Consider the following 12,696-nt stretch of genomic DNA (forward strand, 5'->3'; position numbering starts at 1 on the left):
AGAGAGAGGGTGAAATGCATGTTATAACAAAAAAAAAAAATTATTAAAACATTTTTTTATTCCCCAGCCATTATTTTTGTATTTATTCAATTACTTCTTTTTGTATTTATTTAATTACTTCGACTTTTACCTGCTGGTACGCCGTCCGGTGTGCCCTGGCATTCTTCATTTATTTATTCATTTATTCATTCATAACTGACAGCCTCGCGCTCCGCTCATGCCCGGGCGGAAGGTGTTCCTCTTCGGCTTAACAACCACGCACGCCGGCCGGTCTCCTCCGGAGCTCTCGCACGGTCCCGAACGGAGCGAAATGTCGCCCCGCTAGTGCCCGGGCGGAAGTTGTTCCTCTTCGGCTTAACTGCCACGCACGCTGGCCGGAGCTCTGGTACGGTCCGAACCGCGCGAAACGTCGCCCCAAATCGTGCCCGGGGGAACGTGCTCTTCTTTGTCCACTCTCCTCTTCGCCCACGTTCTTCTTCGGCGGACGCCGGCCGTCTAACCACTCCAGCGCCCCGTCGTGCCGCTCGGCGAAACTACAATGCCCCCGAATATTTTTTAGACCCGCGAAGCACTGAACCCGCGAAAGGTGAACCGCGAAGTAGCGAGGGTTCACTGTATTGCAACCAGATACCTATAAAATGTCATTTAATTTGCACTGTTTTGATCGCCACTGTTTTGCTCATTGAACAACAAATGAAAAGATGAATCATACACAGTGTTTGTAAAGATAATTGTCAATGTTTTATTAAATGAAATTCCAATGTAAAATTGTGTAATATTGTGTTATATAATGGGTCTACAACATACATTTCTCACAGACAAGTAGAGCTTTTTCTCATGAAATGTGTTGAAAAAAAACTAACATTTGAACATTGTTTTGCGTTACAACATCCGTGTTTACTGGTCATAAATTATTAACTTAAGTTTAATATACACTACACGAGCTGGGTAGCCACCACGCCTCAACCACCATAACAAGTTCGCTAACCCTTTAAGTCGAACGAGGTAGCTAACATATCGGGTTCAATTTGTACCAAAAATATGCTGTTGTGCCTTGTGTCTCTGTATATGTCGTCATGACGTGTCATTTGACAAAGCCTTGTGTCGATGTTAGTTGTCGATGTAACAGTCTTATGTTAGATGTCAATGTATGTCTATGTTAGATCTCAATGTGTCGATGTTAGATGTCAATCTATGTGTCTATATTAGATGTGTTTATGTTAGATGTCTATGTAAATGTTTGTTAGATGTCGATGTGTGTAAGATGTCTATGTAGAGGTTGGTTAGATGTCGATGTCTATGTAAATGTTTATGATGGATGTCGATGTGTCTGTTAGATGTCCGTGTTTGTTAGATGTGATTGTAATGGTTTATGTTATAGACGTCAATGTAAGTGTCAATGTTAGATGCCCATGCATGTTTGTTAGATGTCGATATATGTGTCATTGTTACATTTCAACGTAAATGTTGTTCGTGCAAGTTTCCAGTCCTCCAGCCACGTGACATCATGTGCGTCAAAGTGATAACTCGTACATTTCACGGAGGGAAAAAAAACAGACACCATTGGTAGTTTTGACCGGGAAAAAAAAAATCATTTATTTTTTTCGAACACCTCATGTCTCTTTCAGCGTAAGAATAAACATGACACGACCAAAATAAAATATACCAACACAGGCAAATATTTAAGGAGCACTCAAGAGATACACTTCAGCTCATTTAATCCCACCTATTTTTACTAACGCAAACCCTTCAATTCTAGCGCCCACAGAATAGTGTGCTATAATGCTATAAAAATATGGAGCCTTTACCTGACAGCGTTTGAATATAACTGAATTCCCATTGCTCACGAAAAACTGAGAAACTAAGAACAAACATTTCAAGCACAAGCTTGACTTGACTTCAACAGTTCTATTTTTTCTTTCGTGACAGCTCAGACATCAAAATAATGCTTTCCTTCTATAAAATAAAAACAGCATGACAAAAGGTGCTGAAATAAACTATATACGGAAGTGCGTGAGTGACAGTGTGTGCATGTGTTTTTGCAACGCATGTGTACACCCCGCCATACAAATTACACAATTCGTTGGGTATGTGGTATACACTTAAAAACAATTGCCTTGGAGCAAGTGAACACAACACGTCTCACACTGTATACATGCTGTAGAAGGGCTGGGCGATATGACCTCAAATCAATATCGCGAGAAATCGAGCAATTTTACCTCGATAACGATAAATGCACAATAAATTCCCACGTGGACTAAAATCAAAATAAATGCAGGAATTGCATATTGACTGTTTTTTTTATTGACCAACTGGTACACTTTACTTTCAATGAAAAATAAAAGTACAAAAATCATTTGTATGAACATTCCAAATAGCTTGCAGGGTTCGCGGTTAACTTTAAAAACTGCTTGCCCATAGGGCAAGTGCCACTAAAATTTGCCTTGCCCGAGTGGCCAAATTACTTGCCCGACTTGGGCAAGTGACAATTTTTTTTCTCTAAGAATAAAATGTTTATGGTTGTAAAATGTGCGCCACAAATGTAAATAAACATATAATCTGATAAGCATAAATTAATCTTGTTTTCATCATCAACCATGAAACCCTACTCACAAGAGCAAATGTATCATCCTGTGCAGTTATTGAAAATGTTAATTGTAGTTTTAATAATTAACAAATCTGCATGTTAAATTGGGAAAATGATATTACAGCAATCCAGATGATCAATTTTAAGTCCAGGAGAGCGTATTAATTGAGGAATCACATGAGTAAATTATGAGTGTGGCAAATTTGTGTATTCCTTTAAGACCAGTGCCTGTGGTGCTGCCTCCATAAGTTTCATAGCATAAACAGAACACAGTCACTGACCAGGTCACATCATGGAGCTAATGAATTAACAGCCAATAATCAAATATTACTCCCTTCCTTACTCACAACTGAATTGTCAACTTAAAAATATTCGAGCTATTTTAGTCATGTCAGAGGAATCCGAAATGTTCGGATTTGAACGAACTCGTCGCCACTCGTAAACATGCGCAGAAGGTAAGAAAACTTCCGGCTGTCAATTTTCGGCCAAAATATCGTAGGTTTTTGTTGTGTTTTTCAAACTTCAAATGAGGATGCTACGACAGCGAGTTCCAATACTGCGGGATTTATTGACGTCCACTTTAACTCGACATTCACTGAACTAACTGATCCCCGTAGCGCCCGCCCATTACCCCCGATAAGGCCAATGGACCATACCAAAACATAAGGGGTTGTCTGGGTTAAACCATCACCATACAGTGCACACAAACAGATCACACCACCGTTTTCGTCAAAATTAAAGATATTTGGCTGCTTTAAAAAATGCTTGCCCGGTCGGGCAAGTTGCCCATAATTTTACCTTGCCCGTGGCCAAATTTCACTTGCCCCGGGCAATCGGGAAGCGGTTAACCGCGAACCCTGAGCTTGCTTTGCATGACTTGAACAATGTCACAAAGAAAAAGGGTACCTCTTGCGAAATCTTTTTCTGCAAATAGATTGCGCCAAGATGCTCTCATGATGTAAATAATGGCAAATAAAAAAACGCGAAATAAAATGAAAGAAAATGTCAATGCAAGCCAAATAAACAAGTGGGTATTATCGGGGAAAATGTGCCGTCTCGAGTACTCTGCTGCGCAGTCGCCACTTGTCATCTATGGAATGCACAGTTAGGCTCAATCAGGGATCCATGTTGCGACCCGACCACAAGTCGGATGTAGATGCAAAATGCTTGACATGTCTAAGCTCCCGGCCCGATGTAGTCCATATCGGGAAATACGGCTTTCATGAAGCGTTTAAATCCTGTGCGCGCCACGTAACTAGACGAGCTTTATCTTTAGCTAGTGCTAGGCTATCGCGTCCACCTCTGAGACGTTCTCTCGTATGGTGTCGCCTCCGTTCATGGGCTGTTGTCACTTGTCGAACCTTGCTTCTCACTTTGAACTTTCAGCACAGCATGGTTGTGTTGTGGGTGGTGAGAAAGCTTCTGGATTTGAATCGCCAGCAACGAGAGCGACAGACGGGTGGAGTCACATGACTAGAGGCGCTGTAGCGGTCTTAAAGGGGCATGAACATTGCCGCAGACAAAAGGCTTTTCTTTTTTTATTCATCGAATTTACCGACATGGGCAAAATGATTTCGGTCATTGTAATAAATTTCGGTAACGGTAAATTTTCGGTTTATCGCCCAGCCCTATGCTGTAGCATGGCTTTCTTTGCCGTGGGTGTCAAATATTTTACTTTGTTTTCAGAGTGCTTACAGACCTCTTGGTTTTGCCTCAAAATAATTGTCTGCAAAGCAGTCTGTGCCATCCGCATCATTGATGTGCAGGAGTAGCTTGTTGGTAATAAATAGCTGCAAGAAGTCCGCTGTTTGCCGCAGCATCCAGTGGTCCAGCGCTCGCAGTGAAAGTCTTGTCTGGCAGCCCGAACCATCCCCAAACATTTCGAGATGCACGCCCACTAAATTCCAGAAATATAAACATGGACAAACTTGACATTCTTCCAGATTCTGTCTCTTTGCATTGTTTTGAAGTTACTCCTGCAACTTTTCCACTTCTTCGATCCTCCCCATTGTCTGAAAAAGAAGTGTATATTTTGATTTGAAATAATGACCTCAACATACCAATACATTTGTTTATCATCTGAACTGGATTATTTTGAAACAACATTTGGGATGGACATCTGGGATTTGTTGTTGTGTATATTCAGAGTAATCCTTTTCTTGTATATAGCTAAAGCAATAGTCGCTGGCCTTGAAAATGGGTACAAGACTTGACCAAATTAAGATGCCATAAGGTCTAATTTGCCCCTTCTCTACCACAACCGATTTAGAGGCCATTAGTAACAGATTTGAGAAGACCACTTTTAAAGATATGAAGCCAGAGCTCGGCACCGGACCCATTTTTATTATTTATTATAATTTTAATGTATTATTGAGCAAATGACACAATATGTCAGTAGTGATTACCACAGAAGTCATGTCAAAATAGTGCAAATTCTGAGGTCGACTTCAAATCAGACAGGCGGAGACGAGCGCCAGAGAAGAGATGAGAATCAGAAGAGATGTTGAAGAAGCTAATAACAAAAAAAAACAAAAAAACACATCAAATCTCCATGTAGTAGCAACGGGGATGGCTCATGGGGTCAGGAGAAGTGAGCGGGAGATGGGGAGTATGAGGTGCCGTTGGGGACAAAAGTCAGGAATCGCTTCACACTTCTGAAATGCACTCTTACACACCAGTGAAATTGTTGTTGCTCATGCATACTTATGAAACGCTATCATACATACGAGTGAAACGCTCTCATACACACTAGTGAAATAGTTGTTGCTCATACACTCGTCAAATGCGCTCATACACATAGGTGAAACATTCTCATACACACCAGTGAAAGGCGCTCAGGCACAATTGTGAAATTATTGTTATTCATAAATACAACTGAAACATGCTCATGCCCATACACGAGTGAAATGCTTTCATACAAACACCCACACTGTTGAAAATGCTGTCATGAACACAAGATCGCTTACAAATACTAAAATGTAAAAATTAATCATTTATTTAGCAGGGATGCATGGTGGGCGACTTGTTAGCACGATGGTCTCACAATGCAGAGGTCGCGGGATTGATTCCGGCTTTCCTGTTTGGAGTTTGCATGTTTCCCACACGCCTGCGTGGGTTCTCCGGTTTCCTCCCACATTCCAAACACATGCATGGCAGGTTGTTTGGACACCCTAAATTGGTGTGAGTGTGAGCGCGGATGGTTGTTTGTCTTTGTGTGACCTGCGATTGGCTGGCAACCAGTTTAGGGTGTACCCCACCTACTGCCCCAAGATAGCTGGGATAGGCTCCAGCACCCCCCGCAACCCTTGTGAGGAGAAGCCGTACAGATAATGGATGGTGGGATGGCATTCATAATGGACGGCCGCCACGGTGGGCGACTTGTGAGCACGATGGTCTCACAATGCAGAGGTTGTGGGATCGATTCCGGCTCCGGCCTTCCTGTGTAGAGTTTGCATGTTCTCCCAAGCCTGCGTAGTTTTCTCTGAGTTCGCCAGTTTCCTCGCACATTGCAAAAACATGCATCCATTTACTCTGATGCCAATGTTTTCTGTACCTTATGGCAGATTTTTCTCTTTGCCGAAGACTATTAGCACTTGTAGAGCGAGGACCTGTGCCACAGTCGTCAACTGCACCCTAAAATCAGATCATTTTGTATTTTAGACATTACACACTACACAGTTAAAGATGGTCCAAAAAAGAAAAATGGATTAATGTATTTCAACTTACATAATACTCTTTAAAGAGCTGACCAGCTCATTCCCAGAGGTACGTATTGGGGCGTATTGGTCGTCTTTACAGAAGACTCCAGGAGGTAACTCAGGTTTGACCTTCAGCCACAACAGAGTGTTGGGTGTGAGTGCTTCCAAGTCGTTGAGGTCGGAAGATGTCCTTGTGATAGGCCTGCTGTTTATAACTGCTTCAGCCTCACCAAGCAAGGTATATTGACTTTCTTCACCCGAAATTTGTTCTTTTACAGTGACATTCAGGATTTTTCTCACAGACCAAATAAGTCGCTCACAGCTTCCTCCGTGGTGGGAACCTGCTGGGGGATTGCTATGCCACTGAATACCTTTTTGCAGCAAGTGTTTCTCGATTTACTTAGTGTTCCATTCTTTGATTGATTTCTTCATTTCACTGTCAGCTGATCTAAAGTTGGTTCCGTTATCAGAATACATCTCTCTCACTTGTCCTCTTCTGACAAGAAATCTTCGGATTGCGTTGAGACAAGCATCTGTGTCACGTGAAGATGCAATTTCCAGATGTACGGCTCGTACAGCGAGACATGTAAAAATCACGCCGTATCTCTTTACTTGTCCTCTAACCCTACTTACTTAGAATGGACCAAAATAATCAACGCCAATTCTCTTGAAAGGCGGATCGTCAGGTAGCACTCTTCTGATGACTCTAGCAGCTCGAGGTATCCAAAACTGTTGATGCAGATTAGCCATCATGTGGTTCCTTCCAGCGTGAGCTGTAATCTCATGAATGTATCTCAGGACTAGCTTTGTGTTATGTGAATCCTTGGCAAGATGGCTTGCTGTTTTGCTGTTTCAGGCATGGCTGCGTGGCTCAACTGTCCACCAACCCTCATGACACCATCTTGAAGTACTATATTGAACTTGTAAAGTGGGCTACTTTTCTTCACCCTTTTTTGTTTTTCAAATATGGCTAAATCTTTTTTGAAACTTCGCCTTTGACAGTATTTCACAAGTTCTCTTTCTGCTTTATCCAAGTCGTTGCAGGTCAAATACTTTCCTTTGACAGTTCTCTTGAATAAATTCATCTTGCCTTCTTCACCTAATGTGATTAACTCCTTTCTATTTTCCTTTACTCTGTCAGTAAGTCTTTCAGCTTTAGAAACCAGGCTACGGCCTGCTTCAATGCTGTCCAAGACGAATAATGGTTCATCCACTGGCCCAGAGAATCTTTGGGCTACAGTGACTGAATTACATGCACTTGAGTCACTCATTTGACCTCCAGGTCATTAATTGGTAATTTGAAGTGTTTTTTGTGTTTAACTAAATTCCTGGACACTGCCTGATTTTTTTCAGAGCTGTACAACCACTAGAAAGGGTGGTTCCCACAATGTGAGTTTTGCTCAGGTGGCCCAACAATGTCACAAAAACAAGTAGGGGTGTGTGTGTGTGTTTGTATAAGCTACATGTTGGGGACCAACATCGGACAGCACACCCACTGTAGGGGACCAAAATTTTTGTGGGGACCAAAAATCTGGGCCCCACAAAAAAGAGCATTGAATTCAGTGATAAGAAGCTCAGGGGGAGGTCCTGTCAAAGTTTCAGGGCTTCCCAGGAAGGTCACAAAAACAAGACGAGTGTGCTAGAAATGTGTGTGCGGAAAAATTACTCAGGATCGCTGTCTAGTGGTCGGTCCCGGTACTGCACTTACGCACACTTCACACACTCGGCTGGTCTGCGCATGTGCAGGACAGTCTGCTTTATGTCAGGCAGCCACCCTCCCCTCCCCCACAGCCCAACCCGAAAAATTGAGATGTTAGTTAAGTATTTATTCCTATTATTGAGTGAGATTACATATTTTTACTTGGCAGCTGGCACAACAGCTAAGCTTGGAGCACAGTTATTGCAAAATAAAATAAATAAACAGTAACAACAATAACGATTGTTAATATTGTTATACTTTATAGCGTAACCTATTTATACTAATTTTCTGTATGCAATTTCAAGTGCAACTAATATAGTTGTGCATATAGATAGCCACCAAACTCCATACATTAGATAAAAATAAGAGCCACGATGTTAACCAATTAACAGTTCAAGAAAAAAGCAGACATCCAAGAACTTGCTTTGTTACTTTTGCGTGGCCAGAACTACAAACCCCAAAGCAGAGCAAACCCAAAACATCAGAGAAAGTACAATACTTTTGTCAAGGAGTGGTGCTGCTGCTTTGCGATCGCTGCCACCATAGTGAACGCGCTACCACATTCGTGCACACGCACACATGCCACACACCTGTTTTCCACGTCCTGTCAGTCCACTCCGTCGGTCCACATTTATTTCGTTGGTCAGCCATCACGGTTGGGTGCGCACTAGATCGCTGTTAAACCATCTTCTACGCCACAGTCCTCGTGTTCAACAAACATTTCTCCCGAACTCGCCTACCATGCACAACTCTCCACTTTCAAACCGAGCGCCGCTGTTACTTCCGGGTTTTTAGCGCCAAGCACTTGACGCTAGCGTGTGACGTCATGGCGAAATACTAGGTTTTAAAATAAAAATTTTCTTTTTTTTGTACAGTCTAAGTGCATGGGGTTATGATAGATCGAATGAGTATACCTTTATGTACTCACTAACATTTATGTTGATCATAAAATGTTGTTTTGATGAAGAAAACTGTTATTTTTTAGAATCAATTGGCTTAGGGCACTTGGGCAAACTACGGCCCGGGGGCCACTTGTGGCCCGTTAAACGTTTCAATCCAGCCCCCCAAACTTGAAAAAAATTAAATGAATAAGCCTTGTTAATGGTTTATTTTCTAAATACTGTGGTTTTTCAAAGACATATATATTGTTGTAATGCTTTTGTTCACTTTCGTTTAAAATTAAATGTATTTTAGGACTCATTGTGCCCCCCCCCCCCTCCCAATCAAAAAGTTTGCCCATCCCTGGCATAGTGGATGGGCCGAGGAGTTTAAAAGGCACACATCATGCATTTTTCAGTCAGTTTTAGCCAGGGCTTGGTATGGGGAAGACCAGCTGGTTTACATGTAATCATTAAATTTTCCCAAGTTTTATTTAAGTTAATTGGACAAAACAAAAAAACGCAATATTCTTCTGCCAGAGAGTATGTAATATTCTTCTGCCATTTTATTGTAGAGGGCCATTTTGAGCCCCTAACAATATTATTCAACCAAGAGATCATGAGTCGTCGCCCACTTACTTTCTGAAGTCAGCTGGGATGTCACGGCTGTGACCCTCGTGAGGATAAAGTGGTTCAGATGGAAAAGTAGGACTAAGGGCTTTTTCTCAGGTTTCCATGCGCAAATCCATGTATATTAGGTTAATTGGAGACTCTAAATTCTCTACTCATCAAATGACATTCGTGACCCTGATGGATAGATAAAATAGATTATTAATCTGCCATGGGAAGTCCAAGGTGTCTGGTAGAAAGAAATGCATTCATACACTCATTACACAGTCAACCAAGCAAAGACACAAAGCCTAGGGCAGGGGCGGGCAAACTTTTTGATTGGAGGACCACAATGGGTTCTAAAATATGACAGAGGGGCCGGACCAGGAGCAGATGGATGGAGTGTTTTGGAAACCTCACCTCATCTGAGAAAAAAAATACATTTAATTTTATATGAAAGTGAATAAAAGCATTCCAACAATAATATTTGTCTTTGAAAACCACAGTGTTTAGAAAATAAAACATTAACAAGGTTTATTCATTAAATTTTTTTCAAGTTCGGCGGCCCGGATTAAAACTTTTAACGGGCCGCATGTGGCCCCCGGGCCGTAGTTTGCCCTCGCCTGGCCTAGGGCATAAACACATACATGTAATATCCAATCCGCTTATTCTCACAAGGATAGCGTGCTGGAGCCTACCCAGCTGTCAACGGGCAGTAGGCGGGGCACACCCTGAAGTGGTTGCCAGCCAATCGCAGGGCACGCAAAGACGAACAACCATCTGCGCTCAAACTCACTCACAAATGCAACCTCCACACAGGAAAGCTGGGTCCCGGGATCGAACCCTGCACCTTGGGACTGCGAGCCGGATGTCCTAACCAGTCTTAACTCATTAAATACCAGCCATTTTCACTGGAGCAACCCACTCAATCCCAGAGTTTTCCTGGGTTTTGACTAATATTGCAAGGCCCACAGAATATTGTATTCTAATGCTATATAGACATGGAGCACACCCGAAGAAAGATGAGACTCTCTTCTTTCAACAGAAAAAAAATGTTTGTTCCTATCTTTTTCCATTCTTGAACAATCGGCATTTGAAAATAGCTAAATTTCATGAAAACTCCAATCCCTGGGGAAAAAACTGAGAAAATGAGCTTTTTGTAAACTGATGCATTTTGACCATAATTTGAACTTTGACACTATTATTTATGGCTTTTATGACACCTCTAACATCTAAATAATGCATGCCTTCTATAAAATAACAAAAAAAAGCACAAAAAATATGTTTTTGATAAAATAAATTTATTTGCACATAACACTAAACGACTGAACTGTTGAACTATGTACAAAAATGAAATACATCAGTGTCATACATACTTTTTTTTTGTGTGATATAAAATAAAACAGTTGCCTTGATGCAAGGGCACACAACATAGTTCACACCACATTCTTGTTTCACTCCGTTTGCCTTTGCGCAAACAGACCCGACACTTTCGTTGTGGTCTGGCTTTGCTGGTCCGTGGAAAATAGGCGAGCTTGTGTTTGTCCACTGGGGTTTGTGTGAAAATAATTGTCTGGGAAGTGATTGCTGGCATCCGCGATGTGCTGCAGAAGCTCATCCGTGAGAAACAGCTGCAGGAAATCAGCTGGCTCCTCAGACTCCAAATGGGCAGCGGCATTCAGTGGTCCAGGGGTTGCTGTAAAGTCGATTTTCCTCGGTTGCCATCCAGTGTGACGCCATCCGGAACCACTGCTTCCTGATGCACAACCTGTAAATTACAGAAATATAAACAATTGGAAATATATATTTATTGCTGCATTTTATTGCTGGCGTGTGAAGTTTCATATTATAATTTACCTTTCTTTACACCAACAAGACGAGGAGGAACTTTCTTGCCGCGGGATGCACAATCTGTGAATTTTAGAAAGTATGCATGATTACCACACCATTCAGTATTGTTGTTTCCTCGTCGGGGAGGAGATACGCTCGCGTCTAACTGCACATTTATGCGACATTTTCTGCCCGCAAGATGCATGATATGTACAATAAAAGCATGAGGGGTAAAACCACATGTTCAATGGTAACTTGCGAGCGCTTACCTCCTCGTTCGGGGGGATCTGGTGAGGACTCTCAGCTGCTTTGGCTATTGTCCGAAGGCAGGCGATGCAGGCCGCAAGGCACGCGCACCCTCTTTAGACGCCTGTTTGTTGTGACGATGACGAAGCGTCATCCTCTCAACCAAAGCGTCTCCATCGCCTTGATGCTTTTAGGAAGCTTTTTTTTACAAAAACGCATTCCTCGATCGTCATTTGCTTGGAGGATTTCATTGCTAACGCTACTAATGCGACTGCTGCTAGTGCTGCCGATGCTGCTGCTACCCACGCTGCTCTCCACACTTATAAGTCTACCCCAGGATCCCGCCCCCCATTTGTACCTCTGGCGCAGATTCAAGGCGGATCTTTTGCACCTCTGCCCCCTGCTGGGTGATTTTTACATGATTCACAATGCGGACAAGGCTGATTCTCAGTCAGAGGTTGCATCAGACCCTTATGTACACTATGACGTAAAAAAGACAGGAAACCTACTTATACGTCTTTGGTAGAGGGCGCCATTGCATTAAAAGACGTCTTTGTACGTCTAAGGGAGTAAATGAGTTGAACAAAGTACAGGGTCCTTCACCTGACTACAGATGATCTTCTGGGGACTTTATTTGGTTTTAATCACTTTTGGGGTCTGTATCTATGCACACTCCCTGGTTTTGCTACCTTCCCGGGTACCACATACACACTGCTTAGTTTCTCTGCCTTCGTGGGTACCACATACATATTGCTTGGTTTCTCTGCCTTCCTGGGTACGACATACACACTGCCTGGTTTTGCTACCTTCCTGGGTACCAGTCACACAAACGTCAGACGACTCAGCACATACCGACTGTCTCAGCACTACACACTTTCACTCCAAGGCAGTGCTGTGAACCAACTTACTGACAAGAGGTAGTATTTAGAATTTTAAAAAGTGCTTGAAAGGTTTTGTTCATGTAAAACCAACAGATTATGACATTATTATTATTATTTAAATCAGTATTAAACAGCATCAGCATAGGTTAAAGATATTATACAGACTATATACGATAAAAAAATACTAAACCACCCTTGCTTTTCCGTCATTTCTTGTATAAGTTAACACACAGATGTATAACATTTGTTTATACAAATATAACGATTA

The sequence above is a fragment of the Idiotropiscis lumnitzeri genome, unplaced genomic scaffold, assembly GCF_059441095.1.
Source record: "Idiotropiscis lumnitzeri isolate Australia: NSW breed Sydney's pygmy pipehorse unplaced genomic scaffold, RoL_Ilum_1.0 HiC_scaffold_91, whole genome shotgun sequence".
In the NCBI taxonomy this organism is placed as follows: Eukaryota; Metazoa; Chordata; class Actinopteri; order Syngnathiformes; family Syngnathidae; genus Idiotropiscis; species Idiotropiscis lumnitzeri.